We start from the raw sequence: 23,593 nt of genomic DNA, 5'->3' as shown, positions 1-23,593 counted from the left end.
ACATAGTCATAGAGAGTTACAGAGAATTACAGTGAGTATATAGAGTCACATCGAATTGACAGCAGTGGTTCTCAAAGAGTTTTGGTTGAAGGATCCCTTTTCAAATGGATTAGTAATCACAGACCCCTCCCCACCTAAATTATACCATATCTCCTTGTACATTTACATTTCTGAATGTAAAGTTCATCAGTATCCCGTTAAAGGGACTTGCAGGAAAGTTTACCAGGGCTGTCTGATATAGTGAACATTGATGTGATTGGTGATGTGGAAACTTTTATACTCCCTTCAGCTGAAAGGTAACCCGACCGGAAATATCCACTGAGTCTCATTGTAAAATTAATTAAATAATGAAAATGCTACATTTGAGTTTAATTCGGTTTTACATCACCTCCCAGTGGGCCTGTCCTGTCTTGTCACTGCTGGGTCAGGACCTGTCCAGTTCTACCAGCCCTGATAACATGGACCATCTCAACATCCATGTGTGAGAAAGACAATCCCAGATCTGATTTTCTCCAAATTAAATGTCATGTTTCATCAATGGGCTTCATTTCACTCCTGGGAGTGGTTTATTTCTTGAGGTTAAGCTTATCAAAAAAAAAACCAACACACAATGTGTCCACCCATCATTCTCCCAGACGCACCATCACCTCACAGTCAGGATCATGTGTCTATGAAGGGGAGGTTGTTGTCCTGTCTGGACCACCCTGAATACCTTTGCTCCTCATCTATCAGGAATAGAAGCTCCCAGAATTATGAGAGGAGCCTCAGGGCATCAATCTCTGTGATTCTGTAAAATCGAGGAACACATGAGTGGGAGGAGGCCATTCAGCCCCTCGAGCCTGTTCTGCCATTCAATTACATCATGATTGATCTGTATCTCAGCTACATTTGCCCAGTTTAGTTCCATATCCCTTAATAACATTAAGCAACAAAAATAAATCAATCTCAAGCTTTAACATTCATTCTATCGGTCTGTCTATCACTGTCCATCGCTCACTCTCTCTCTCTGTCTATCGCTCACCCTGTTCCTCTCTGTCTCACACATTCTAACTCTCACTTACTCTGTCAGTCTCTCCCTGTCTTTCACTCTCTCTGTCTCTCTATCACTCATACTCTTTCTGTCTCTCTGTCTATCTCACTTCTTCTCATTTTCTATTCTGTTGACATTGATTCTCCGTCTCAGACACAGAGTAGCTGCCACTCCAAGATCAACACAACACCCAGGACTGTGACCTTATACAGAACACAATTGGACCAATGTTCCCAGTCATTTCCAATCAGGGTCCGTGAAGCTGATGGTGGATAAGATCAACATTAACCAGAGTGGAAGGAAATCGGACTCATCCTGGTTTGAGTCAGCTACTGACTTAAAGCCCAACTGATCTTCCATTTGTGTGATATCACTGTCTCTTTACTGTATTAGGGAAGGCTGGCTTGAGTGCAGCAGAAATGTTGATTTATCCAGATATGTATAAAATTGTCCCAATATAAATCTCAATTTAATTTTGAACATGTGAATTAAATGATTGGAACCAATTTCCTATAGGTTTCGCAGTGGGTTTATAATGTTGGCTCCTTCACAGAGTCTCATCGACCTAAAGGCTCCTGTTAAATACATTTCCTGCGAAGATTAACAGTTAAAACCAGGTTTGCAGGTGTCACAGAGTGATACAGCACTGAAACAGGCCCTTTGGCCCACCAAGTCTGTGCCAACAAACAACCACCAATTTATACTAATCCTACATTAGTCCCATATTCCCTCCCTTCCCCTACCACCTACCTACAAGGGGCAATTTACAATGGCCAATTTACCTATCAACCTGTGGGAGGAAACCAGAGCACCCGACAGAAACCCAGGCGGTCACAGGGAGAACTTGAAAACTCCACACAGGTAGTACCCAGAACGAACCTGGGTCACTGGAGTGCTAACAACTATGCCACTGTACCGCCCTTTGAGATGTGATCCTCTATTCACCTATTGAAGGTGAGAGAGATGCTGTGGGAAACACATTAAGTTCAGTGGCTGAAAGTGATGAACAGATTAGGTTTTGCCAGGGTTTGAAAGTTGCAGCTATGTGGAAAGATTGGATTGGATAGGGTTGTTTTCCTTAGAAAACAGGAAGCTAAGGGTGACTTAATTGAGGTGTACAAAATTATGAGGGCCCTAGACGGAGTAGACGGGAAGGATCTGTTTCCACCGAGTGGAGAGGTTAATTACCAGGGGCACAGATTTAAGGTGATTGGCAGAAGGATTAGAAGGGACATAAGGAAAAGTTTTTTCACCCAGAGGGTGGTGGGTGTATGGAATACACTGCCAGGAGCGGTGGTGGAGGCAGAAACCCTCGATTATTTTAAAAAGTACCTGGACATGCAGCTAAAGTGCTGTAACCTGTAAGGCTCCGGACCTGGTCCTGGAAGGTGGGATTAGATTGGGCGGTTAGTTTTTTGGCTGGTGCAGACACGAAATGACCTCCTTCTGGGCCGTAATTTTTCTATGGTTCTATTTAGTGATCCTGGGCATGTTACCAATACCTTCCCTGGATACCAAAGTTAGAAGAGGCTCTCTGGAAGGGATGGGGGGCTGGGACCTGTCTATGAGAGTAACTGAAGATATAAGAACTGAACTAATCTAGAGTGAGAAAGGAGAAAATACAGAAAATTTAAACAGTTAGTAACAGGACATCAATCAGTCTCTTCTCCTGGGAAATTAAAGACCAGATAAAGTGTGTATTTGAAACAACATTGATTCATTTGACAGATATCAGAATGTTAAACTCCAGCCCAGATATAGAGTTATTATCAGCAGGGCAATTAACTCCGACTGTCAGAATGAACAACGGTTCAGTCCTAGATGTGATTAACATCAGCAATAACAGCAGAATCCAACCTGAGCAGTCACTTGTAAACTCGCTGGCAAATCAGTGTTTATTCGCCACTTGTCTGGATGAGTGCAGCTCCAACAACATTCATGAAACTCGACACCATCCAGGACAAAGTAGCACGCTTGATTGGCACTACCTCCACCACATTAAGCATCGACTTCCTCCACCACCAGCACACGGTAGCAACAGTGTGAACCTTCTACAAGGTGCACTGTAGCAACTTGCCAAGTTCCTTCGACAGCACCTTCCAAACCTGCAACCTCTGCTACCTAGAATGATAAGGGTAGCAGACGAATGCGAACACCACCAACTGCAAGTCCCCTTTCAAGCCACTCAACACCCTGACTTAAAACCATATCACTGTTCCGTCACTGTCACTGTTTCAAAATCCTGGAAATCCCTTCCAAACAGCACAGTGGGTATCCTGCAATAGGTGGCTCAGCACCACCATCTCAAAGGCAATTAAGGATCGACAATAAATGCAAGTGATGTCCACATTATTAATAGGTCTGGAAATCTAGTGTCAGCAACTTTAATACTAATATAAGTTGTTCTGATTCTCTGTCCTTTACTGTATCTTATATTGATCCATCAATCAGAGTAAACATGCAAGTCCCATGTGTCCACAGTCACTTACACAAGGTCAGCCCACTGGATGGAACCTCGGGCACCCTGAGTTTGTTCTCCAGTGTCTCCAGTCCAGACTGCCCCCTTACATCAGTATCCCCTCACTTTTATACCCTGTAGTGATCCAGCTATGGCACCTGACTCTTCTTTGTCTTCTCTGCTGGGTTTTGTCAGGAAGTAAGGAAAAAATGGCTGGAATTTCTCTAATCTGTGATTTACAAGGACACATTCCCTGGTTTCCAGCAGTTACTTTTCTTCAGTAATTTCCTCATTAATGTTAATTCTGTTATTTCTTACAGTTTCACAATTATAGATATAAGCATCACATATTATAATATAATTATTCTATTCCTCACTCTGGTTTAAGCTTATATTGTGTTCTATAACAGACAAACCCTTCCCTTTCTCCTAATCTGATTAGAGTTTCCAATGAGCTGATTCTGTGGAATGGAATATCTTGTTAGTGTTGCCATGGTGACCTGTCTGCAGTGAAGTGCCTGTTTGAGTTTCTAAATCAGATTAAACTTCTCCATTCTGGAATACACATAATATCAGACATTTAATGTCAATGCATTTAGCCATGTTAGGTTAATATCTCTAAATCCTACAAGGGATTCAGAGACACAAACCTTTAAAAGTGGGAGGACAAGTTAATAACGTGGTTCAAAAGCACACAGGATCCTAGTTTTATAATTCGGGGTATAGAGTACAAAATGAAAGCAGTCACGTAAACCTGTACAAATCATTGGTTAGGCTGCAGTTAGAATATTGGTTAAAGTTTTGGAATCTTACACCAGGAAAGATGTCAGGGCCATGGAGAGGGTGCAGAAGAGATTCACTGAGATATCACCAGGGAAGAGAGGCTTCAGTTATCAGGAGAGATGAGAGAAACTAGTGTTCTTTTCAATAGAACAAAGGGTCATTGGACATCTGAGGGATGGCTTCAAAGTTTTATCTGGTAAATGAAGAAAAATACAGCCAGGGCAGGTAGAGCACGGGTTAGATGCAGAGTAAAGCTCCCTCTACACTGCCCCATCAACACTCCCAAGGCAGCTACAGAACGGGTTAGATACAGAGTAAAGCTGCCTTTACACTGTCCCATCAAACACTCCCAGAGCAGGCACAGCACTGGGGTTGGCTGCTGCCTGATTGGGACACCTGAGTGCATCAATGAGGTGCAGTTGACAGTGTTGCAGTGAGTTGCTGCTGGAGAAGGAGAGCTGAGGAGAGAGCTGCAACATTTTTGGACATTTGCTGCAGAGGAGGAAAAGACTTTGGAAAAATAAGGCTCTATTTGGAGGTGGGTGGTCGAGCACCAGATTTTTGTTTGATTTGGACTGTTGCAGGAGGTGGAATAGGCCAGAACAAGAAGGGGTGGGGACTGTACAATTCTGCAGGGAGCTGTGCAATTGCATTGAATACACAATGAAGCTCCCTCCCCACCCCAATTGCCCAGCCTGGGTCAGCTGATGATGCCTGGCTAAAGAGACAGAAGAATATAGCTAGTGCCTGGGCAGCTTTCCGCTGCCCAGGTGAAGATGCCTCCCGTAACCAGGAGAACCAGAAGACCGGAAGACTAATAGTGTTAGTCAGGACTGTTCAGAGAGCGCTGTGTACAACCCTCAAAGCAAAAATCATCACTTACAGCCTGTCTTTTCCCTTTCCTGTGTACCCTCAGCCTCTTCCATAACCTACTATTTGTTTCTACGTTATTTCTTGCAATCTTTTGTTTGGTTGTTTTTGCAAGCCTACAACTTGGGGTGGGTTTAGCTCCTGAACCCATGGTGAGGTCATCATCACCAGTGGTGGGGCCCTGTCATACCTGTACAGCCGTAGCCTCTGCAGTCTTCCATATAGTCCCGTCACCTTTTAAATTAATAACGTCTAGCCACGGGGTAGAGCTATCCCCACCCAATATGTCTATAGAGGTTTGTGTAAAGGCAATGGCTGAGATTGTCAGCCCCTCGGCCACTGTGGCAGCCTCGAAGATGTACAGGAAAGCTGTGTTTTTTTCTGAACACCAAGGGGACAGTGTCCCTGGCTCTGAGCAGGGGGCCAACCATGGGCGGGACTCTCCTGCCAGTTGACCCCCTGGGGGCCACTGCACAGTGAGTAATACTATCCAACGTCCCACCCTTTTTCCCAGTGAGTTCCTCCTCCCCCACCTGCACCATCTGGGGGAGGTGAGGTCGGGAATCACCAAGTGCCCTGCTCGGTCTTCGGGAAATCAACCTCCAACATGTGCACTCCTTCTGCCGCCAACTATTTATCAAGCTGGCGTGGGAGGAGGTGTCAGAGGGCCACTTGAATGTGGAGTTTCAGGGGGTGGCCTACTGTGTCTTCTGGACCTCGGAAGGGGCATGGTGCCATGCCTGCAAGGCGGGGTGGGGATAATTCGTAAAAACAGCCCCAACCTCCTGGCCGCCAATTCTATCTCAGCGACCAAGGGTGGTGCCGCTGCACCTCCCCCAATTCCCAATGTAGATGTAATAGCATAGTTCTAAAGAGTGTGCTGGAACAGAGTGACCTGGGAGTGCAGGTGCATAGATCTTTGAAGGTGGCAAGATATATTGAGAGAATAGTTAGTAAAGCATAAGGAATCTTCGGCTTCATAAAAAGAAGTACTCAGTACAATTATGGTGAACCTCTATAAAGCTCTGGTTAGCCACAACTCTGTCCTGTTCTTGTCACCACAATTCAGGAACGATATGAGGGTCCTTGAGAGGGTGCAGAGGTGATTTAGCAGAAGGGTTCCAGGGATGGAGCATTTTAGTTACAAGGTTAGGTTGGAAGAGCTGGCTTGTTCCCCTTAGAACAAAAAAGATTGAGGGGAGATTTAATAGAAGTGTACCAGATTATGACAGGCGGGGATAAGTCAGACAAGGAAAAATTGTTCCCATTAACAAACGGCACAAGGAGTAGTGATCACAAATTGCCAGTTCTGTGGGAAAAAAATGATGTGGGGGAGTATGAGGAAGCATTGTTTTTATATCTCAAGTGATAATGACCTGGAACTCGCTGCCCACAAGGGTGGTGGAAGCAGAAATGATCAATGCCTTCAGGCAGAATACTGAGAAAAGTAGGCTTGCAGGGGTACAGGAATCGAGCCTGACTGCGTTGCTCTGTGCAGAGATGGCATGGACCGAGTTGTCTTCTTCGCTGCTGCAAATGACTATGACATTTTGGAGTGCACTCACCGCATGTTGCTCCTGTTCTTTTGATGTCACGTCACAGTTGTTTTGTTCCCCTTCTTCTGGTCAGTTCAGACGAATAAATCACGGCTCTTTGCACTGTGAAGTTGTTACTCATTGCTCCCAGTGTCTAAAATTCCATGCTTTAGGTGAGCTTCGAACTCACAACCTCAGCTTCGCTCGCTAATTGAACTGCTATATAAGTACCACACAATAACCGATTGCGCCACATCATATCACTTAGCAACACGACCAGAAATCGGTATTAAATTTAATTAAAATCACAATTATCCTTCACTGTTTTGTATGAGGGCACTTCATGGTGAAACGGTCACTGCTGAAGAAAATTCTTAAAGAGAACATTCCCTCTTGCATTTTTAACTCTGCTAACATTCCCCATTGTATTTTGAGATGGAGCTGCACCATGAAAAATTCTGATGTCTTGAAAATGTGCAACCTCCCCATGTAGAAATTGACCCCACTCTCCCCATGTGATAGGGAAGGATACTCACCACTGAACTAAAAAGGAACGAACATATTCGCAGTTGTGTATCCGTGACAGAAGCATCAGACCAAGAATTGCACTGTTAGCAGACCTGGGTTCATCCACCAGCCCCAGAGAGAGGATTTTTATTCCAGACTGACACCGAGGAGAGGGAAACAAAGAGAAAAAGAGAGAAAAGGAGAAAGAGAACGACAGAGTGTGGAGTAGATGCTTAAAGGAACAGATTCACTCCACAATTCCACATGTTACTTCACTGAGATTGACTGACAGAAAGAAAGAAAAGACAGAAAGACTTACATTTAAACAGCACCTTTCACGTCCCCAGGATCTCACAAAGCGCTTTACAGTCAAGGAAATACTTTTAAAGTGTGGTCACTGCAGTCATCTAATGGCACAGAGAGAGAGAGAGAGAGAGACAGTTGGACCAAAATGCTGATCCAGCAGATGTCAAAATATGATCTTAAGAATTGCATCTCAATATAGAATCTTTCTTTCCAGGTCTATAAAAATCTTGCTGTTTGTTTCATTCCAGATCAGCAAATGTAAACCTGAAGCTGAGTGACTAAATTTCGCCTCTAATCCCTGATGAAATAGGGACAAAGCTTCACAAATTCTATCAGTTCATCTTCCAGCCTTCTCTATTTTCGAGGTTTTCCCATAGGTTTTAACCTCTTCGTTCTGGTAAAAGTTGTGAGTGAACGTTTATTTTCCTGTTCACTGTGAGACCTGGCAGCAGTGGAAACAATTCCTAGTTTCTGAGGGATTTCACTTTGTTATTTTTAATTTATTAATTCATTCTCTCCATGTATTCATTACCTAACCACTCGACTATAACTACTCAGTCTCTATCTGTTTAAATGTTGCTCAGTTAAAATTTAAATCATCCTCTGCTTTTTTTTAGTTTTTTTAGAGATACAGCACTGAAACAGGCCGTTCGGCCCACCGAGTCTGTGCCGACCATCAACCACCCATTGAAACTAATCCTACAATAATCCCATATTCCTACCACATCCCTAACTGTCCCTATATTTCCTTACCGCCTACCTATACTAGGGGCAATTTATAATGGCCAATTTAATAGATGGGCACTTGGTCGCTGAACAGTCTCCACTCAAGAAAATGCAGAAAGAGACAATCGAGTCTTGCATTATTTTTACGCTGGTGCATTCCACTGCAACATTTTTAAATAACGCTACACAACTAAAATAGACCAAGTTTGTGAAGGTAAAACTCCACTCACCTCCTCGGGGAATTGAACCACATTGACACACATAGAGCGAAACACATAGATATGTACACCGAGAGTGAGGGAGGCCTAAAAAGAGACAGACAGCCGGAAAGAAAGACTACCTCCACTTTGGCAGATTTTGTTCCATTTCTAAAGGTAAATTTTGAAATGCAAGTAAGCAAACCCTGGAGGGGTTGAAAGGTGTCGGATTTTATTATGTGTAATTGATGATTGGTTCTGCAGGGATCTGGTTAAACTTTGAAATAATCATAAAGGTAGGCAGCAGGACACGAACACTCACACCGAATTCACAACAGATTGTTAAGTTTATCATCTTAACCACTCGGCTACAACTGCATGCAATAAAGTATTATGCCTGGTAAATGGAGTTCGGCCATAAAAGCAACAGCAAAGTTAAAAATATACTCGCCCAACTTAGGATGAAACTGAGCACAAAAGCAAAAATACGGTTGTTGCTGGAAATCTAAAATAAAAGCAGAAAGTGATGGAAATACTCAGCAGGTTCGCCAGCATCTGTGGAGTGAGAAACAGAGTTAATGTTTCAGGTCAGTGATCTTTCAGCAGATCTCGATGTCACCTCTTCTTCTGCCAATCTTCCTCAATCTGTACTCTCTGGTTTTTCAATCCTTCATCCATTAGAAACAGTTCCTCTTTAATTCTTCTATCTAAACCCTTCATTTAAATACTTCTATCAATTATTTTCTCTCCTTCTCTGCTCGAAGATGAACAACCCCAGCTTCTCCAGTCTATCCACGGATCTGGAATCTCACATTCCTGAATTATATTTTCCTGAAGATTGAAGATGTCAACAGAAAAAACATTGGATGTTTTCAACACGGCTGCTGAAATAGCCAGAATGTCATGAGCTTCGAATCATTTATAGATCATTTAAAGATGACTTCGAAAAAAATCACCTCGTGCTAATTTAAAATAACAGTTTAACATTCTGGTTATGCTCCCCATGTTGATTGCAGTGCAGTGTTCCTATGACGTGAGAGTTATCATCTTTCTTGTATTTGGGAACGGTCCCCAGTTCAAAACCATGTTGAAACGTTATCAAAACGTATTCCATGCAATACTAGGAAAAGTTAAGTGATACACATTCGTCAATGCATATTATCAAATTGCATTATGTCACAGACCTGTTACATTTGCTTTTCCTCTGTACAGTTCTGTACACTCAAGCTGTCCACAGCGTCATTCACTCACTTTCCTTTCTACCCCTGACAGTGCAGAAAGTCATTCTCAAAGTGGAACATTACTGTTGATTTCTGTTCATATTTTTGGGAGATTATGTAAAGATTATTCCGTGTTGCCTCGGTTAATAACAGCAAATCTAAGCTGCATGTCACACATGGAAACAAATACATCAATTATTCACTCTTCCCCAGCTCCACAGTGAGTTTGACCGGGACAAGCAGCAATATTCCACCCCAACACTCTCCAATCACCCACTGTTAACACAAAGCAACAAATCAATCAGAGCGTTACTGTGCATCCGTGGGGCACAGGACACTACAGCCTGGGCCAAACATCCCCATACTCTGAGCACAGACTCAGGAGTGAATGACTCACAAACAAAAGTAACAACTTTCGAAATCGTTTTCATGTAAAATGCGTTCATGTTATTTAAAAGGTGACTGTTCTGCATCTGAAAATGAGCACCACGGAATTTGTGCTTTTCGTGTTTGTCTGTTAGGTTTGCAATTCAATTTGTGGTGGATATTGAAGAGAATCTCATATCAAACTGATTGCACAAAGTAGGAAAATAATAAATCCCAAAACAATTCCTCACTAAAATAGATAGCAATCTTTGGAAGGAGGTTCAGCTAAGAAGTGGAAGATGGGAATGATGTTATTGATGATTGAGTGGAATGTGTTGCATCCTTGGGCTTTTGTTGATCAATTTCCTTTTACATCTTGGAACACAGAAAAATGACAACGCCACCGTGGGTTGCCTCGTTATCTTAGTCAGTGGAGCATGAGACTCTTAATCTCATGGTCATGGGTTAGAGCCCCATGTTCAGTATGATTGTTTTAAACTTTGCTGCTGCTTTCACGGGCGAACCCCAGCTCTCCATTCCTCCACCACTGTCACCCGCGCTCAAACTGTGTCTTTCTCCAGCATGCTGTTGTGAATATCACAATTCCTGGTTCACAAGTGAAAAATGTCCTCTGAATCACTGGTCATGTTAGAGACAAGTTTGTAGATGAAGCCTAATGTACAGTGAATGATAATACTTTAAAAGTGGGAAGTTCCAGTGCAGCATTTGTACAAAAAGAAACTGTTCAGAGTAACAGAATGAGAATGGTCACTTCCTGGGGGACAAATAACATCGGATCCACGTCTAAAAGGATTCCAATGACAATGATCAGATTCATCAGATTTTTGGGAGAAAAACTGGGAAACTCATCCTGAACCTCTTTTACATCCAGATGAGCGATGAGGAAAGATGGTATAAGGCTGGATTTGTTTTCCTTGAAAGAGAGGAAGCTAAGGGGAGATTTAATGGAGGTGCAGAAAATTATGAGGGACCTGGATAGAGTGGGTAGTGAGGACCTGTTTCCATGATCAGAGAGATCAATAACCAGGGGCCAATGATTTAGAAAGAAATAAAGCCTTGCATTTATATAGAGCCTTTCACAACCACTGGAATCCCAAAGCCTTTCTGTCACTGCTTTTCCTCCAGCTCACTCTGCTCCTCCACAGAAGAAAGTGGAGCTACCAGAAACTAATGTTGTTCAGCAGATGTAGTGCAAGAATATACCAAACAGGCTGATGACAACAGTAAATCTTTTGATGAGCTGAGCTGCAGTGAAGGGTTGGCACAATTTAAAATGCCATTCCGCAGGTCTGGTTCCAAATCTGCTGATAGAAATGACAAGAAAACTTCTCTCTGAATTTTCTTGGTGTCATAATGTCAGAAGGCAAAGGTACAAGACAGGAAAGTGTATTTGGCTGTCATGGTTGCAAGATGGCAGAATGACTATGAAAGGCATTTACAGTAGTGTTGAGAAACATACAATTATAAAAATGTACTGCACAGAAAGAGGCCATTCGGCCCGGCGTGCTTATTTGCCCGAGTAGTTATGATTGGTTGATAAGGAGCAATATTTCTGCCAGTTTGAACAGCAGGCAGAAAAATATATCCCATTATCACCCACATTTTGCCTTGCACCAGCATCTCTTCAGTCAGTATATCACTCTGTTTTGTAACTTTTCACAGCCCTTTGTTTGTTTTCTATCACTCCCCCAGCTCTGTCGCTGCTCTTTTTCCAACCTGTTACATCTCTGACTTCTCCAGCTCTGATGAATGATCATCGACTTATAAGATTAACTTTTTTCTCACTCCTTAGATGTAACAAGAGCTGTTGAGTGATTTCTCTGCCCATTACACGAGTCATATCCCAATCTATATAAGAATACATTAAATCCCCCATTATTGCTATTCTATAATTCTTGCACCTCTCTGTATATTTGTTCATCGATAGCTTTCCGATTAGCTGGTGGTCTCTGGAATTCACCCAGCAATCGAAATGTGACTCTATTGTTTTTTTTTAGCTCTAACCAAATACATTCTTTCCTTAATATAAAAACAAAATACTGCAGATGCTGGAAATCTGAAATAAAAACAAGAAATGCTGGAATCACTCAGCAGGTCTGGCAGCATCTGTGAAAAGAGAAGCAGAGTTAACGTGTCGGGTCAGTGACCCTTCTACGGAACCCATTCTTTCCTTGTCCCCTCTGGGACATCCTCAGTCTCCAGCACTGTAACGTTCTCCTTAATTAATACTGCTCCCCTTCCTCCTTTCTTTCCTATCATATCTTTTCTGCACTCCTTGTATCCAAGTACATTTGGGACCCAGTTCTGTCCATTTTGAGTCAGGTTTCCGTGATCACCACATCATATTTCCACTTGGGCCTCTGAAACTTTGAACTCACCAACCTTATTTACCACACTCTACGCGTTTACATGCTTACACAGTAAACCTAATTTAGATGTTATGGCAGTTGGTGCTTTCCTCACGAAGTGTGTTCTTTGTTGAAGTAATGGAGAAAGTTGATGAGGGCAGCAGAAGTGTGGTGGATATTGTGTATATGGACTTCAAAAAGACATCTTGTGAAATACCACATCATCGACTTCCTGGAAAAACTAACCTGGATGGAATTAAAGGACCAATTCTTTCTTTCTTTTTTTTCTGTTGGGCCTCTTTATCTCGAGAGACAATGGATACGTGCCTGGAGGTGGTCAGTGGTTTGTGAAGCAGCGCCTGGAGTGGCTATAAAGGCCAATTCTGAGTGACAGGCTCTTCCACAGGTGCTGCAGAGAAATTTGTTTGTCGGGGCTGTTGCACAGTTGGCTCTCCCCTTGCGCCTCTGTCTTTTTTCCTGCCAACTACTAAGTCTCTTCGACTCGCCACATTTTTGCCCTGTCTTTATGGCTTCCCACCAGCTCTGGCGAACGCTGGCAACTGACTCCCATGACTTGAGATCAATGTCACAGGATTTCATGTCGCATTTGCAGACGTCTTTATAGCGGAGACGTGGACGGCCGGTGGGTCTGATACTAGTGGCGAGCTCGCTGTACAAAGTGTCTTTGGGGATCCTGCCATCTTCCATGTGGCTCACATGGCAAGCCATCTCAAGTGCCGCTGACTCAGTAGTGTGTACAAGCTGGGGATGTTGGCCGCCTCGAGGACTTCTGTGTTGGAGATACGGTCCTGCCAGCTGATGCCAAGTATTCTCCAGAGGCAGCGAAGATGGAATGAATTGAGATGTCGCTCTTGGCTGGCATACGTTGTCCAGGCCTCGCTGCCATAGAGCAAGGTACTGAGGTCACAGGCCTCATACACTCGGACTTTTGTGTTCCGTGTCAGTGCGCCATTTTCCCACACTCTCTTGGCCAGTCTGGACATAGCAGTGGAAGCCTTACCCATGCGCTTGTTGATTTCTGCATCTAGAGACAGGTTACTGGTGATAGTTGAGCCTGGGTAGGTGAACTCGTGAACCACTTCCAGAGCGTGGTCGCCAATATTGATGGATGGAGCATTTCTGACGTCCTGCCCCATGATGTTCATTTTCATGAGGCTGATGGTTAGGCCAAATTCATTGCAGGCAGCCGCAAACCTGTCGATGAGACTCTGTAGGCACTCTTCAGTGTGAGATGTTAAAGCAGCATCGTCAGCAAAGAGGAGTTCCCTGATGTGGACTTTCCGTACTTTGGACTTCGCTCTTAGACGGGCAAGGTTGAACAACCTGCCCACTGATCTTGTGTGGAGGAAAATTCCTTCTTCAGAGGACTTGAATGCATGTGAAAGCAGCAGGGAGAAGAAAATCCCAAAAAGTGTGGGTGCAAGAACACAGCCCTGTTTCAAGCCACTCAGGATAGGAAAGGGCACTGATGAGGAGCCATCATGTTGAATTGTGCCTTTCATATTGTCATGGAATGAGGTGATGATACTTAGTAGCTTTGGTGGACATCCGATCTTTTCTAGTAGTCTGAAGAGACCACGTCTGCTGACGAGGTCAAAGGCTTTGGTGAGATCAATGAAAGCAATGGAGAGGGGCATCTGTTGTTCACGGCATTTCTCCTGTATCTGACGAAGGGAGAACAGCATGTCAACGGTCGATCTCTCTGCACGAAAGCCACACTGTGCCTCAGGGTAGACGCGCTTGGCCAGCTTCTGGAGCCTGTTCAGTGCGACTCGAGCAATGACTTTGCCCACTATACTGAGCAGGGAGATTCCACGGTAGTTGTTGCAGTCACCGCGGTCACCTTTGTTTTTATAGAGGGTGATGATATTGGCATCGCGCATGTCCTGTGGTACTGCTCCCTCGTCCCAGCACAGGCAAAGCAGTTCATGTAGTGCTGAGAGTATAGCAGGCCTGGCACTCTTGATTATTTCAGGGGTAATGCTGTCCTTCCCAGGGGCTTTTCCGCTGGCTAGAGAATCAATGCCATCACTGAGTTCCGATTTGGTTGGCTGTATGTCCAGCTCATCCATGACTGGTAGAGGCTGGGCTGCATTGAGGGCAGTCTCAGTGACAGCATTCTCCCTGGAGCACAGTTCCAGGTAGTGCTCAACCCAGCGGTCCATTTGTTTGCGTTGGTCAGTTATTATGCCCCCTGATTTAGATTTGATGGGGGCGATCTTCTTGATGGTTGGCCCAAGAGCTCTCTTCATGCCATCATACATTCCTCTGATGTTTCCGGTGTCTCAGGCCAGCTGAATATGACTGCATAGGTGTTGCCAGTAGTCGTTTGCGCAGCGCCTGGCTGTTCTTTGTGCAGTGCTTCTGGCTGCTTTAAGTGCTGCGGATGTTAAATCGTTGGGGGCTATCTTGTAGTTCAACAGTTCCAGCTCTTCATTATGAGATTGAAACCAGTCTGCATTTCTCTTCGCACTTTTGCCATAGGTGGTCAAAGCTGACTCATAGATGGCGTCTCTGATGTGGGCCCACTTGGTCTCAGCATCCCCTGTGGGAGTGTTTTGAAGGGCTGTTACAAGTAAATTTAGAAATTTTTGTAACAGCTGTCGGTGAGAAATTCTGCTCGTGTTGATGCGCGGGTGGTCCTTCTGCTTGGAATGATGCAACTTCTTTGGTCTGAGTCTAACCTTGCTGCACACCAGGGAGTGGTCAGTGTCGCAGTCTGCACTGTGGAAGCTGCGTGTGATTTGAACACTGTTTAAGGCGGCTCGCCTTGTGATGATGAGGTCAAGCTGGTGCCAACGACGCGATCTTGGGTGCCTCCATGAAACCTGGTGACAGGGTTTAGTGTGAAAGAATGAGTTGGTGATGCAGAGGTTATGATAGGTACACACCTCAAGCAGTCTCTGCCCGTTCTCATTCATCATTCCAACGCCATAGCGTCCAAGGCAGGAGGGCCATGAGTCATGGTCGGCCCCAACCCTGGCATTAAAGTCCCCCAGCAGGAATAGGTGTTCGGTGTTGGGGATGCTGCTAGTGATGTTATGGAGTTGTTCGTAGAACTGTTCTTTAGCTTCAGGTGGGGAGCAGAGTGTTGGAGCATAGATGCTGAGTCGGTGTACTGGGTCAGAGGTGGTGAGCAGTCGGATGGACAGTATGCATTCCGAGCCATTTAAGGGAGGCTTTATCATGCTGAGCAAGGAGGTTCTGATGGCGAAGCCCACTCCATGCTGTCTTGGTTCTTCAGGATCCCTGCCCTGCCAGAAGAAGGTGTAGTCTTGCTCTGCTAGAGATCCACTCGCGGGGAGGCGAGTCTCCTGAAGTGCTGCAATGTCTACATTGAGTCTACTGAGCTCGTTGTTAATGATGGCGGTCTTCCGAGAATCGTTGATTTGTGTAAGTTCTTCCGACAGCCCAGGACACATAGTTCTGACATTCCAGCTTGCAAAGCGAGGGGCTCGTTCCTTCTTGCCTTTTTTCGTGTTGTTTGGTGTGGTGTATCAGTCCACCTTTCGGGCAATGACCCTGAGCTCCAAGCACCCATTGAAGCAGGTAGACTGTGGCGGGACAGAACCTTATTGACCGGGGGCTGCCCGGATTGAGGCGGGCGGTCGCTGTTCAGTGAGGTGCAATGACCTCTCCCACCGACAAAGGCAACCCGTGGCGCCCAGTGTCTACGCCAATTTAGCTGGACTTATAACCCGTAACTGCTGCCTTCCGTGTTGTTTCAGTCACTGTGAGGCGACTATGGAGTGACCATTCCATGGTGCATGCCTGGGCAAGTTTATGGAGGTTGAGAGTTGCCCAGTCGTCAAAACCCCCCTCTCAGCCTTTCTGGTGGGGTCCAAAGGAGTGCAGGGCACGACGTTTGGCACCAGTATGGCTGCAGGAACTGCCAGAAACATGCCAAAGGTGACACATGACCGCCTACGGGGTTCTGCTCCGGATTATCTGTTAGGGTTTACTCCCTTAGCCTTGGTCTCTCTCGAGACGCCCACAAGGCAGTGGGGTTGTTGGGGCCCCTACACAGGTGTAGGATGGTGCCAGTGGGAGGAGGGGATGCGAGGGGGAGGGCTAGAGGGAGGGGGTGCGAGGGGGAGCTGGGAAGGGGGCTGTAAGGGGGTGGGGGTGCAGGGGAAGGGGGTACAGGGGGAAGATGGTGCAGGGGGGCGGGCTGGGACGGGGTTATGAGGAGGTGAGCTGAGAGGGTGGAGCAGGGAAGGGGACGGGGGGGTGGAAGGGGGGAGAGAGGGGGAAAGCGGGTGCAGGTAATAAGCCATTCCCTCAGTGCCCACCATCGACGTTCTGAAAGCTCATCCACGTCCTTCGGGAGGTGAAGCATCTTTTGGCAGACTTACAGAGGTGATTACATTCGCTAACGGTTTTTTTTTAGTGGTTTAAATAAAGGCATGCTGCATTGCCGACAGTGCGTTGCAGATGCTCTCCGAGCCATCTCCCGCGGGCGCTTTGAAGTTGCTGCCGGGGGGGGCCGTTCGTGGATTTGTTGGGTGATCGGGGCACCTTTTCTCAAGACTTCCCCAGGGTCCCGCTGCTCCTTCCTCACCTCAATGGACTTACCGCACGCCGTGGCTGCAGACAGCCTGGGCGGTGAAGACAGCAGGATCAGAGATTAAAGTATCGACAGCTGTGCTCTTCAGTTTCGTCTGGATCAATTTCATTGAGAAAACAAAGAGCAGGTGTGGCTGGGGGAGGGCAGTGGGCCCAGGTAAAATACACTAAACTAACTGTTAGCTTTTAGTTAGGGCTAAAATGAACTGATTTAAAGAGCCAGGGAAGTTTAAACAGTTTAAGAGGGTAGATTGGGGGAGAAAACATTAGGAATGGGAGCAGATGGCCACGGATAGAGTTGAACAGCAAGGGAGCTTCCTAGGGAGCTTACAGCCCAGGAGCCATCTTGAGCTGGGATACCAATGACAGCGTGGATACATAATTTTCTTGCATACAGCTTTGTTTTCCATGTTTGAACCAAGGTGGTTTTGAGGTCTGAAATTGAGTGCCCCTGGTGGAACCTAAACTGAGCATCGGTCAGCAAGTTGTTACTGATCAAATGCACTTCATAGCACTGTCGACGACACCTTCTATCACTTTGTTGATGATTGAGAGTGGACAAATGGTGCAGTAATTGGCCGGATTGGATTTCTCCCGATTTTAGTGGACGGGATATACCTGGGCAATTTTCCAAATTTTCTGTATTGCAGCTGCACTGGAACAGCTTGTCGAAGGACACGGCTAGTTACAGAGCACATGTCTTCAGTATGACTGCTGGAATTTTGTCAGGGCCCATAGACATTTCTGTATCCAGTGCCTTCGCCCTTCTCTTGATATCACATGGATTTAACTGAATTGTCTAAAGACCGGCATCTATGATGGTGAGGAACAATTCTCTCTTCAACCCAGGACTGAATATGCTTCCACCACACTCTCGGTATTGGAAATAGCTGAGGCCCCAGCACTGATCCTTGAGGCACTCCAATAGTCACGGCCTGCCAACTTGAAAATGCTCCATTTATCCCTACTCTTTGCTTTCTGTCCATTAACCTCAAAGTCCTCTATGTGCTCTCTGCATGCTAATAATTACATGAACCTTCATCTAGTGTATTAAACTTCTGTGGCATCCTACTGAATGCCTTTTGGAAATGCAATTATACAAGATTTCCTGTTTCCCCATTATCTACCCTTTCGTTGCACCTTCAGAATTCTTTAATAAATTTGTCAAGAGAGTTTGATCAGACTATGATTTTCTAAGTGCTTGTTCAGACTTACTTAATGATAGATGAGAACATTTTCCAGATGACTGATGTTAGGCTAACTGACCTGCAGTCCCCCATAAAATGAGCAAACAACTGTGGGTCCAGTGGTGCAATTGGTTAGCGTGTGGTACTGATACAGCAGTGCAGTTAGCGGGCTATGCTGAGATGTGAGTTTTAACCTCACCTGGAGCACAGATTTTTCAGACTGGCAGCAATGTGAAGCAGCTCAGCAGTGAAGACGGCTGTGATCGGTGACTCTGAACTTACCAAAACAGGAGAATAAAAATAACTGGATGCCTCCTGCTCAACTGTTTTGATTTTGTTTGACAAAGAAAGAACTCTGGTATAATACTGCTGCTCACTCCCCGCCCCCCTCACCCCCCCCTCTTCACACCCCATTCTCCGGACGCTCGCTCCCAGCTTCCTCCCCCTTCCCAGCATGGCCGCTCACTCCCCGCTTCCTCACCCACCACCGCCCCCTCGATGGCCGCTCACTCCCCGCCCTCCTTCTAGCCCCTAACTCCCGGTCGTGCCACTTCTCTCTTCTCGGTCACTCACTCCCACCTTCGATTCTTCCTCACCGCGCTGCCTGAACAAGTAAGGCAGACCGTGAGGGCTGACGGGGAGACGTCGGAGCGAGAGGAGAAAAGCAGCACGACCGACAGATCGCGGCTTGAGAGGTGCGTGGCGGCGGGGTGAGGGGGGACGGGGAGCTTCGGGGGTGTTGGGTGGAAGTGAGGAACGAGCGGCCGGAAAGTGGTTTGGGGAGGCGGCAGAGGGGAACAATTGGCCATGGAAGAGGGGGAGAAAGCGTTGAAGTCTGGAGAGAGTGGCAGAGGAAAGAGCGCGGCCAGTGTAGTGGGACAGAGCAGTTCATTGGGGCAAGCGAGTACCTGGTGACATTTTCCTGCGCATGCTCCAATTAGCCCCGGCAAGTGTGAAGCTGCGCATGTGCAGCATTACACTAAGCGCAGGAGACCATTTGTGCATGGTCTGCAGTGGAACAAGCACCGAATTCTCACTACTAGAGCACCAGGGAATCTGCCATACTTCACTGCAAGTGAGCTGCTCTATGCTGCATTTGCTATTTCTTCACTTCAGGCCACTTTCACCACAGATTGTTTTCTCATTAAAACAATCAAATGTTTAGCTGGAACACAAAAGACTTGTTCAGGCAATGACAGCACCGAATGTGTGAACAAGAGCATAAAGCTGCAGATGTACAAGTTTCAATTTCCAAGCTGCAGCAATCTCATCAATGCGACTCCTGTGAAATGTGCAAGGCAACACACTGCCGTCATACATCAATAGAAACAACTGACACACATCAAATTCTTCCAGTTTCATGTGGGATCTCCTTCTTCTTCTATCATTGCTTTTTCTCCAGCTCTCTCTGTTCCTCCAGCTCCCAGGTGAATTAGCTGCTTCATGTGAACACACCGGATTCATGAAACCCAGCTTTCGCTGGAAAGCCGGGAATGAGAATGAAAGATGGAGGACATTGAGAAGTGATGGGTTTTGCAGATAACAGGATAAATAAGCACTGTGATATCATCTTCCTGCTTCTTCCAGATACTGAATACTGGAATGTGCAAGAGTTGTTCCCATTAGAAATTATCCCCTGTCACACTCTCCTTCCAATCTTTTACCCCTTGCTTATATTTCAAACTCTGCATAATTTCTCACTGGTTTTCAATGTGTATTTGGCTCTAATGGGTTGTAAGATGGTAGAATGACTGTGAAGGCAGCAGCAGTGCTGTTAAGGAACATACAATTGCAGAAAGGTACAGCACAGAAGGAGGCCATTCGGTCCAGCATGCTTCGTTGACAGAGCAGTTGTGATTGGTTGATCAGGAATGATATTTGTGCAGATTGAGCAGCAGGCAAAAATATCTGCCCCATTGCCTGCCACCCATATTTTCCTGGCATTTTCCTCACTTTCATCAGTACATCACTCTGTGTTCTAACATGTTCCCCTTTCCTTCCCAAGCTTTGTCTCTAGAACTGTCATCCACCAGTTACATCTCTGACTTCTTCAGCTCTGCTGCACAATCACCGACCTGGACCTTTAATTGTGTTTCGCTCTCTCTGCAGATACCGCAGGTGGCTCAGCTGCACAGCAGGGGAGGAAAAGTAGTGGAAGAGCTATAGTGATAGAGGATTCTATCGTGAGGTGTACTGATAGGCGTTTCTGTGGCGGGAAATGGTCTCCAGGATGGTATGTTACCTCCCTGGTGCTCTGGTCAAGTATGTCATGGAGCGGCTGCAGGAGATTCTGAAGGGGGAAGGTGAACATTCAGAGGTCGAGGTACACACCGACATCGGCAGAAAGAGGGATGAGGTCCTGCAACAAGAATTTAGGGAGCTAGGTAGAAGATTGAAAAGCAGGACCTCAAATGTTGTATTCTCTGGATTACTCCTGGTGCCACGCGCTAGTGAGTATAGGAATAGCAGGATAGAGCAAATGAATGCGTGGCTGAGGAGATGGTGCAGGAGGGATCACTGGCTCTGTTTCTGGCGTACAAGTTGCATGAGTTGCACCTGAACTGTAACGGGACCAAAATCTTGCTGAGAGGTTTGCTAGTGCTGTTGGGGGCGCGGGCCGGGGGGTGGGGATGCGGAGGGGGGGGAGCGGGGGTTGCTGGATGCTAACGTACGTTGGCAGGGGGATGGGAAACAGAGTGGAGGTACAATAGGGGGTGATGCACAGCCAAATATAAAAGACAACAGAGTCAGTGTGGAAGGCAGAGCAAATATTGTTAAGGCACAAGTGAAAAATGCAAGGCTGGATTGCATCTATTTTAATGAAAGGAATCTTACCAGTAAGGCAGATGAATTGAGGGCGAAGATTATCACATTGGATTAAGATATTATTGATATCACAGAGACATGATTGAGGGAGGGGCAGGACTGGCAGCTCAATATTCCAGGGTATAGAATCAACAGGCGAAACAGGGCCCGTTGGGGGCCAATGTGGCAATCTGTGTGTGGAGCTGGAGGGTATAGGTGAGGTTTGAAAAGATTACTTTTCATCTGTGTTCAGAAGGACGATGTGGGTATAGAGATCAGGGAGGGAGATTGTGATATACTTGAACATATTAACTTCGAAAGGGAGGAATTATTAACTGTTTCAGCGGGCATAAAATTTGATAAATCCCCAGGCCCAGATGAGATGTATCCCAAGCTATGATGTGAGGCAAGGGAGGTGATAGTAGGGGCTCTAACATAAATTTCCAGATCCTCTCTGGCCACAGGAGACATACCAGAGGATTGGAGGACAGCGAATGTGGTACCTTTATTCAAGAAGGGTCCCAGGGATAAACCAGATAATGACAGACCGGTGAGTCTAACATCAGTGGTTGGGCAACTATTGGAAGAAATTCTGAGGGACAGGATTAATCTCCACTTGGAGAGGCAGGGATTAACCAGAGATAGTCAACATGTCTTTGGAAGGGGGAGGGGGCGGTGGGGATCGTGTCTAACTAACCTGATTGAATTCTTTGAGGTGGTGACTGGATGAGTAGATGAGGGTAAACCAGTTGATGTAGTCAAATGGACTTTAGTAAATCTTTTGATAAGGTCCCGCATGGGAGATTGGTTAAGAAGGTAAAGGCCCATTGGGATCCAGAGAAATTTGGCAAAGTGGAGCCAAAATTGGCTTAGTGGCAGGAGGCAGAGGGTGGTCGTCGAGGGTTGTTTTTGTGAGTGGAAGCATGTGACCAGTGGTGTAGCGCAGGGATCAGTGCTGTTTGTAGTGTACATTAATGATTTAGACGTGAATATAGGAGGTATGATCAGTAAGTTCGCAGATGACACGAAAATTGGTGCTGTCATAAATAGTGAGGGGGAAGGCCTTAGATTACAGGACGATATAGATGGGCTGTTAAGATGGGTGGAGCAGTGGAAAATGGAATTTGATCCTGAGAAGCGTGAGGTGACGCATTTTCGGAGGACTAACAAGGCAAGGAAATATACAATGGATGGTCGGACCCTAAGAAGTACAGCAGGTAAGAGGGACTTGGTGTACTTGTCTATAGATCACTGAAAGCCGCAGCACTGGTAGATGAGGTGGTTAGGCAGGCATATGGGATAATTGCCTTTATTAGCCGAGGCACAGAATATAAGAGCAGGGAGGTTATGATGGAGCTGTATCAAACGCTAGTTCGGCCACAGCTGGAGTACTGTGCACAGTACTCTGGGCAGCACACTATAGAAAGGATGTGATTGCCCTGGAGAGGGTGCAGAGGAGATTCACCAGAATGTTGCCTGACCTGGAGCATTTCAGCTATGAAGAGAGACTGAAATGGCTCGGGATATTTTCCTTAGAGCAGAGAAGACTGAAGGGGGACATGATTGAGGTATACAAAAGTATGAGGGGCATTGATAGGTTAGATAGGAAGAAACTTTTTCCTTCGAGGAGGGGTCAATAACCAGGGGGCATAGATTAAAGGTAGGGGGCAGGAGGTTCAGAGTGGATTTAAGGGAAAAAGTTCACTCAGAGGGTGGTTGGAATTTGGACCACACTGCCTGAAGGATTGGTTGAGGCAGGAACCCTCACAACATTTAAAAAGTATTTCAATGAGCACTTGAAACGGAACAGCATACAAGGCTACGGACCAAGTGCTGAAAAACGTGATTAGAATAATTAGGTGCTTCATTCCCAGCACAGACACGATTGGCCGAAGGGCCTGTTTTTCTGCTGTATAACTCTATGACCGCCAGAGTTGTGAACCATTTGCTGTTTCTTTTTAATGTCAGTCACGTTTGTGAGAGTTGTCATAACAGTAAAAGAACTGATTACTTTCTGACCAGTAATCGAACCCAGAACGCAAGACTGAATGCATTGAGCCCACACCACTCGAACACCAGTGAAGCTCAGCCACGCCTTTTAATATTAGCTGCTTTACCCATTTCTTCACCTTCAACAGGCTGATTTGTTTGTTTCTTTCTCACCCATTGTTTGCCTTTTGTTCAGTTTCCGACAAATCCACGATCTCTGATTGACACTGAGATCTTTGAACATTTCCAACCAGCAAAGTGAGCAGCCAACTCAAGAAAAGTGACACTCAAGCGCTGTGAGCAGGGTTTGAACCTGCGCAGGGAAATACCCCATTGGATTTCGAGTCCAACGCCTTAACCACTCGGCCATCACAGCTCTGCTGTTAGTGCTTCTAATTAAATTATTGGTACAATGCATTGGACAATTGCTTATGTGAGACATATTCTGGAAAATCATTGTCTTTGAGCCTTGAGTTGAGTTGCATCTCCCAGTGTATGTTAAAATTAACATGATGGTATCAGTGTAGTATACAGCACAGAAGGAAACCTCTCGACCCGCCAAGCCTGCACCGGCTCTTTGAAAAATCAGTCAGTTTAATCCCGCAATCCAGCTTTTCCCCATCACCCTGGAAATCAGTCCTCTTCTATTCTCGCTATT

The 23,593-nt window shown here is 45.7% G+C and overlaps 1 non-coding gene across 1 annotated transcript; it reads right to left on the bottom strand.

The window, feature by feature from the left end:
* Positions 1 to 23,227: 23,227 nt before the first annotated feature.
* trnas-cga (transfer RNA serine (anticodon CGA)) lies at positions 23,228 to 23,311 on the bottom strand. Its single transcript has one exon. It is a non-coding gene; the product is annotated as a tRNA-Ser (tRNA).
* Positions 23,312 to 23,593: the final 282 nt, after the last annotated feature.

Source organism: Heterodontus francisci, chromosome 34, assembly GCF_036365525.1.
Source record: "Heterodontus francisci isolate sHetFra1 chromosome 34, sHetFra1.hap1, whole genome shotgun sequence".
NCBI lineage: Eukaryota > Metazoa > Chordata > Chondrichthyes > Heterodontiformes > Heterodontidae > Heterodontus > Heterodontus francisci.
Note: the sequence above shows the minus strand (reverse complement) of the source record. Positions and strands in the feature narration are given on the sequence as shown.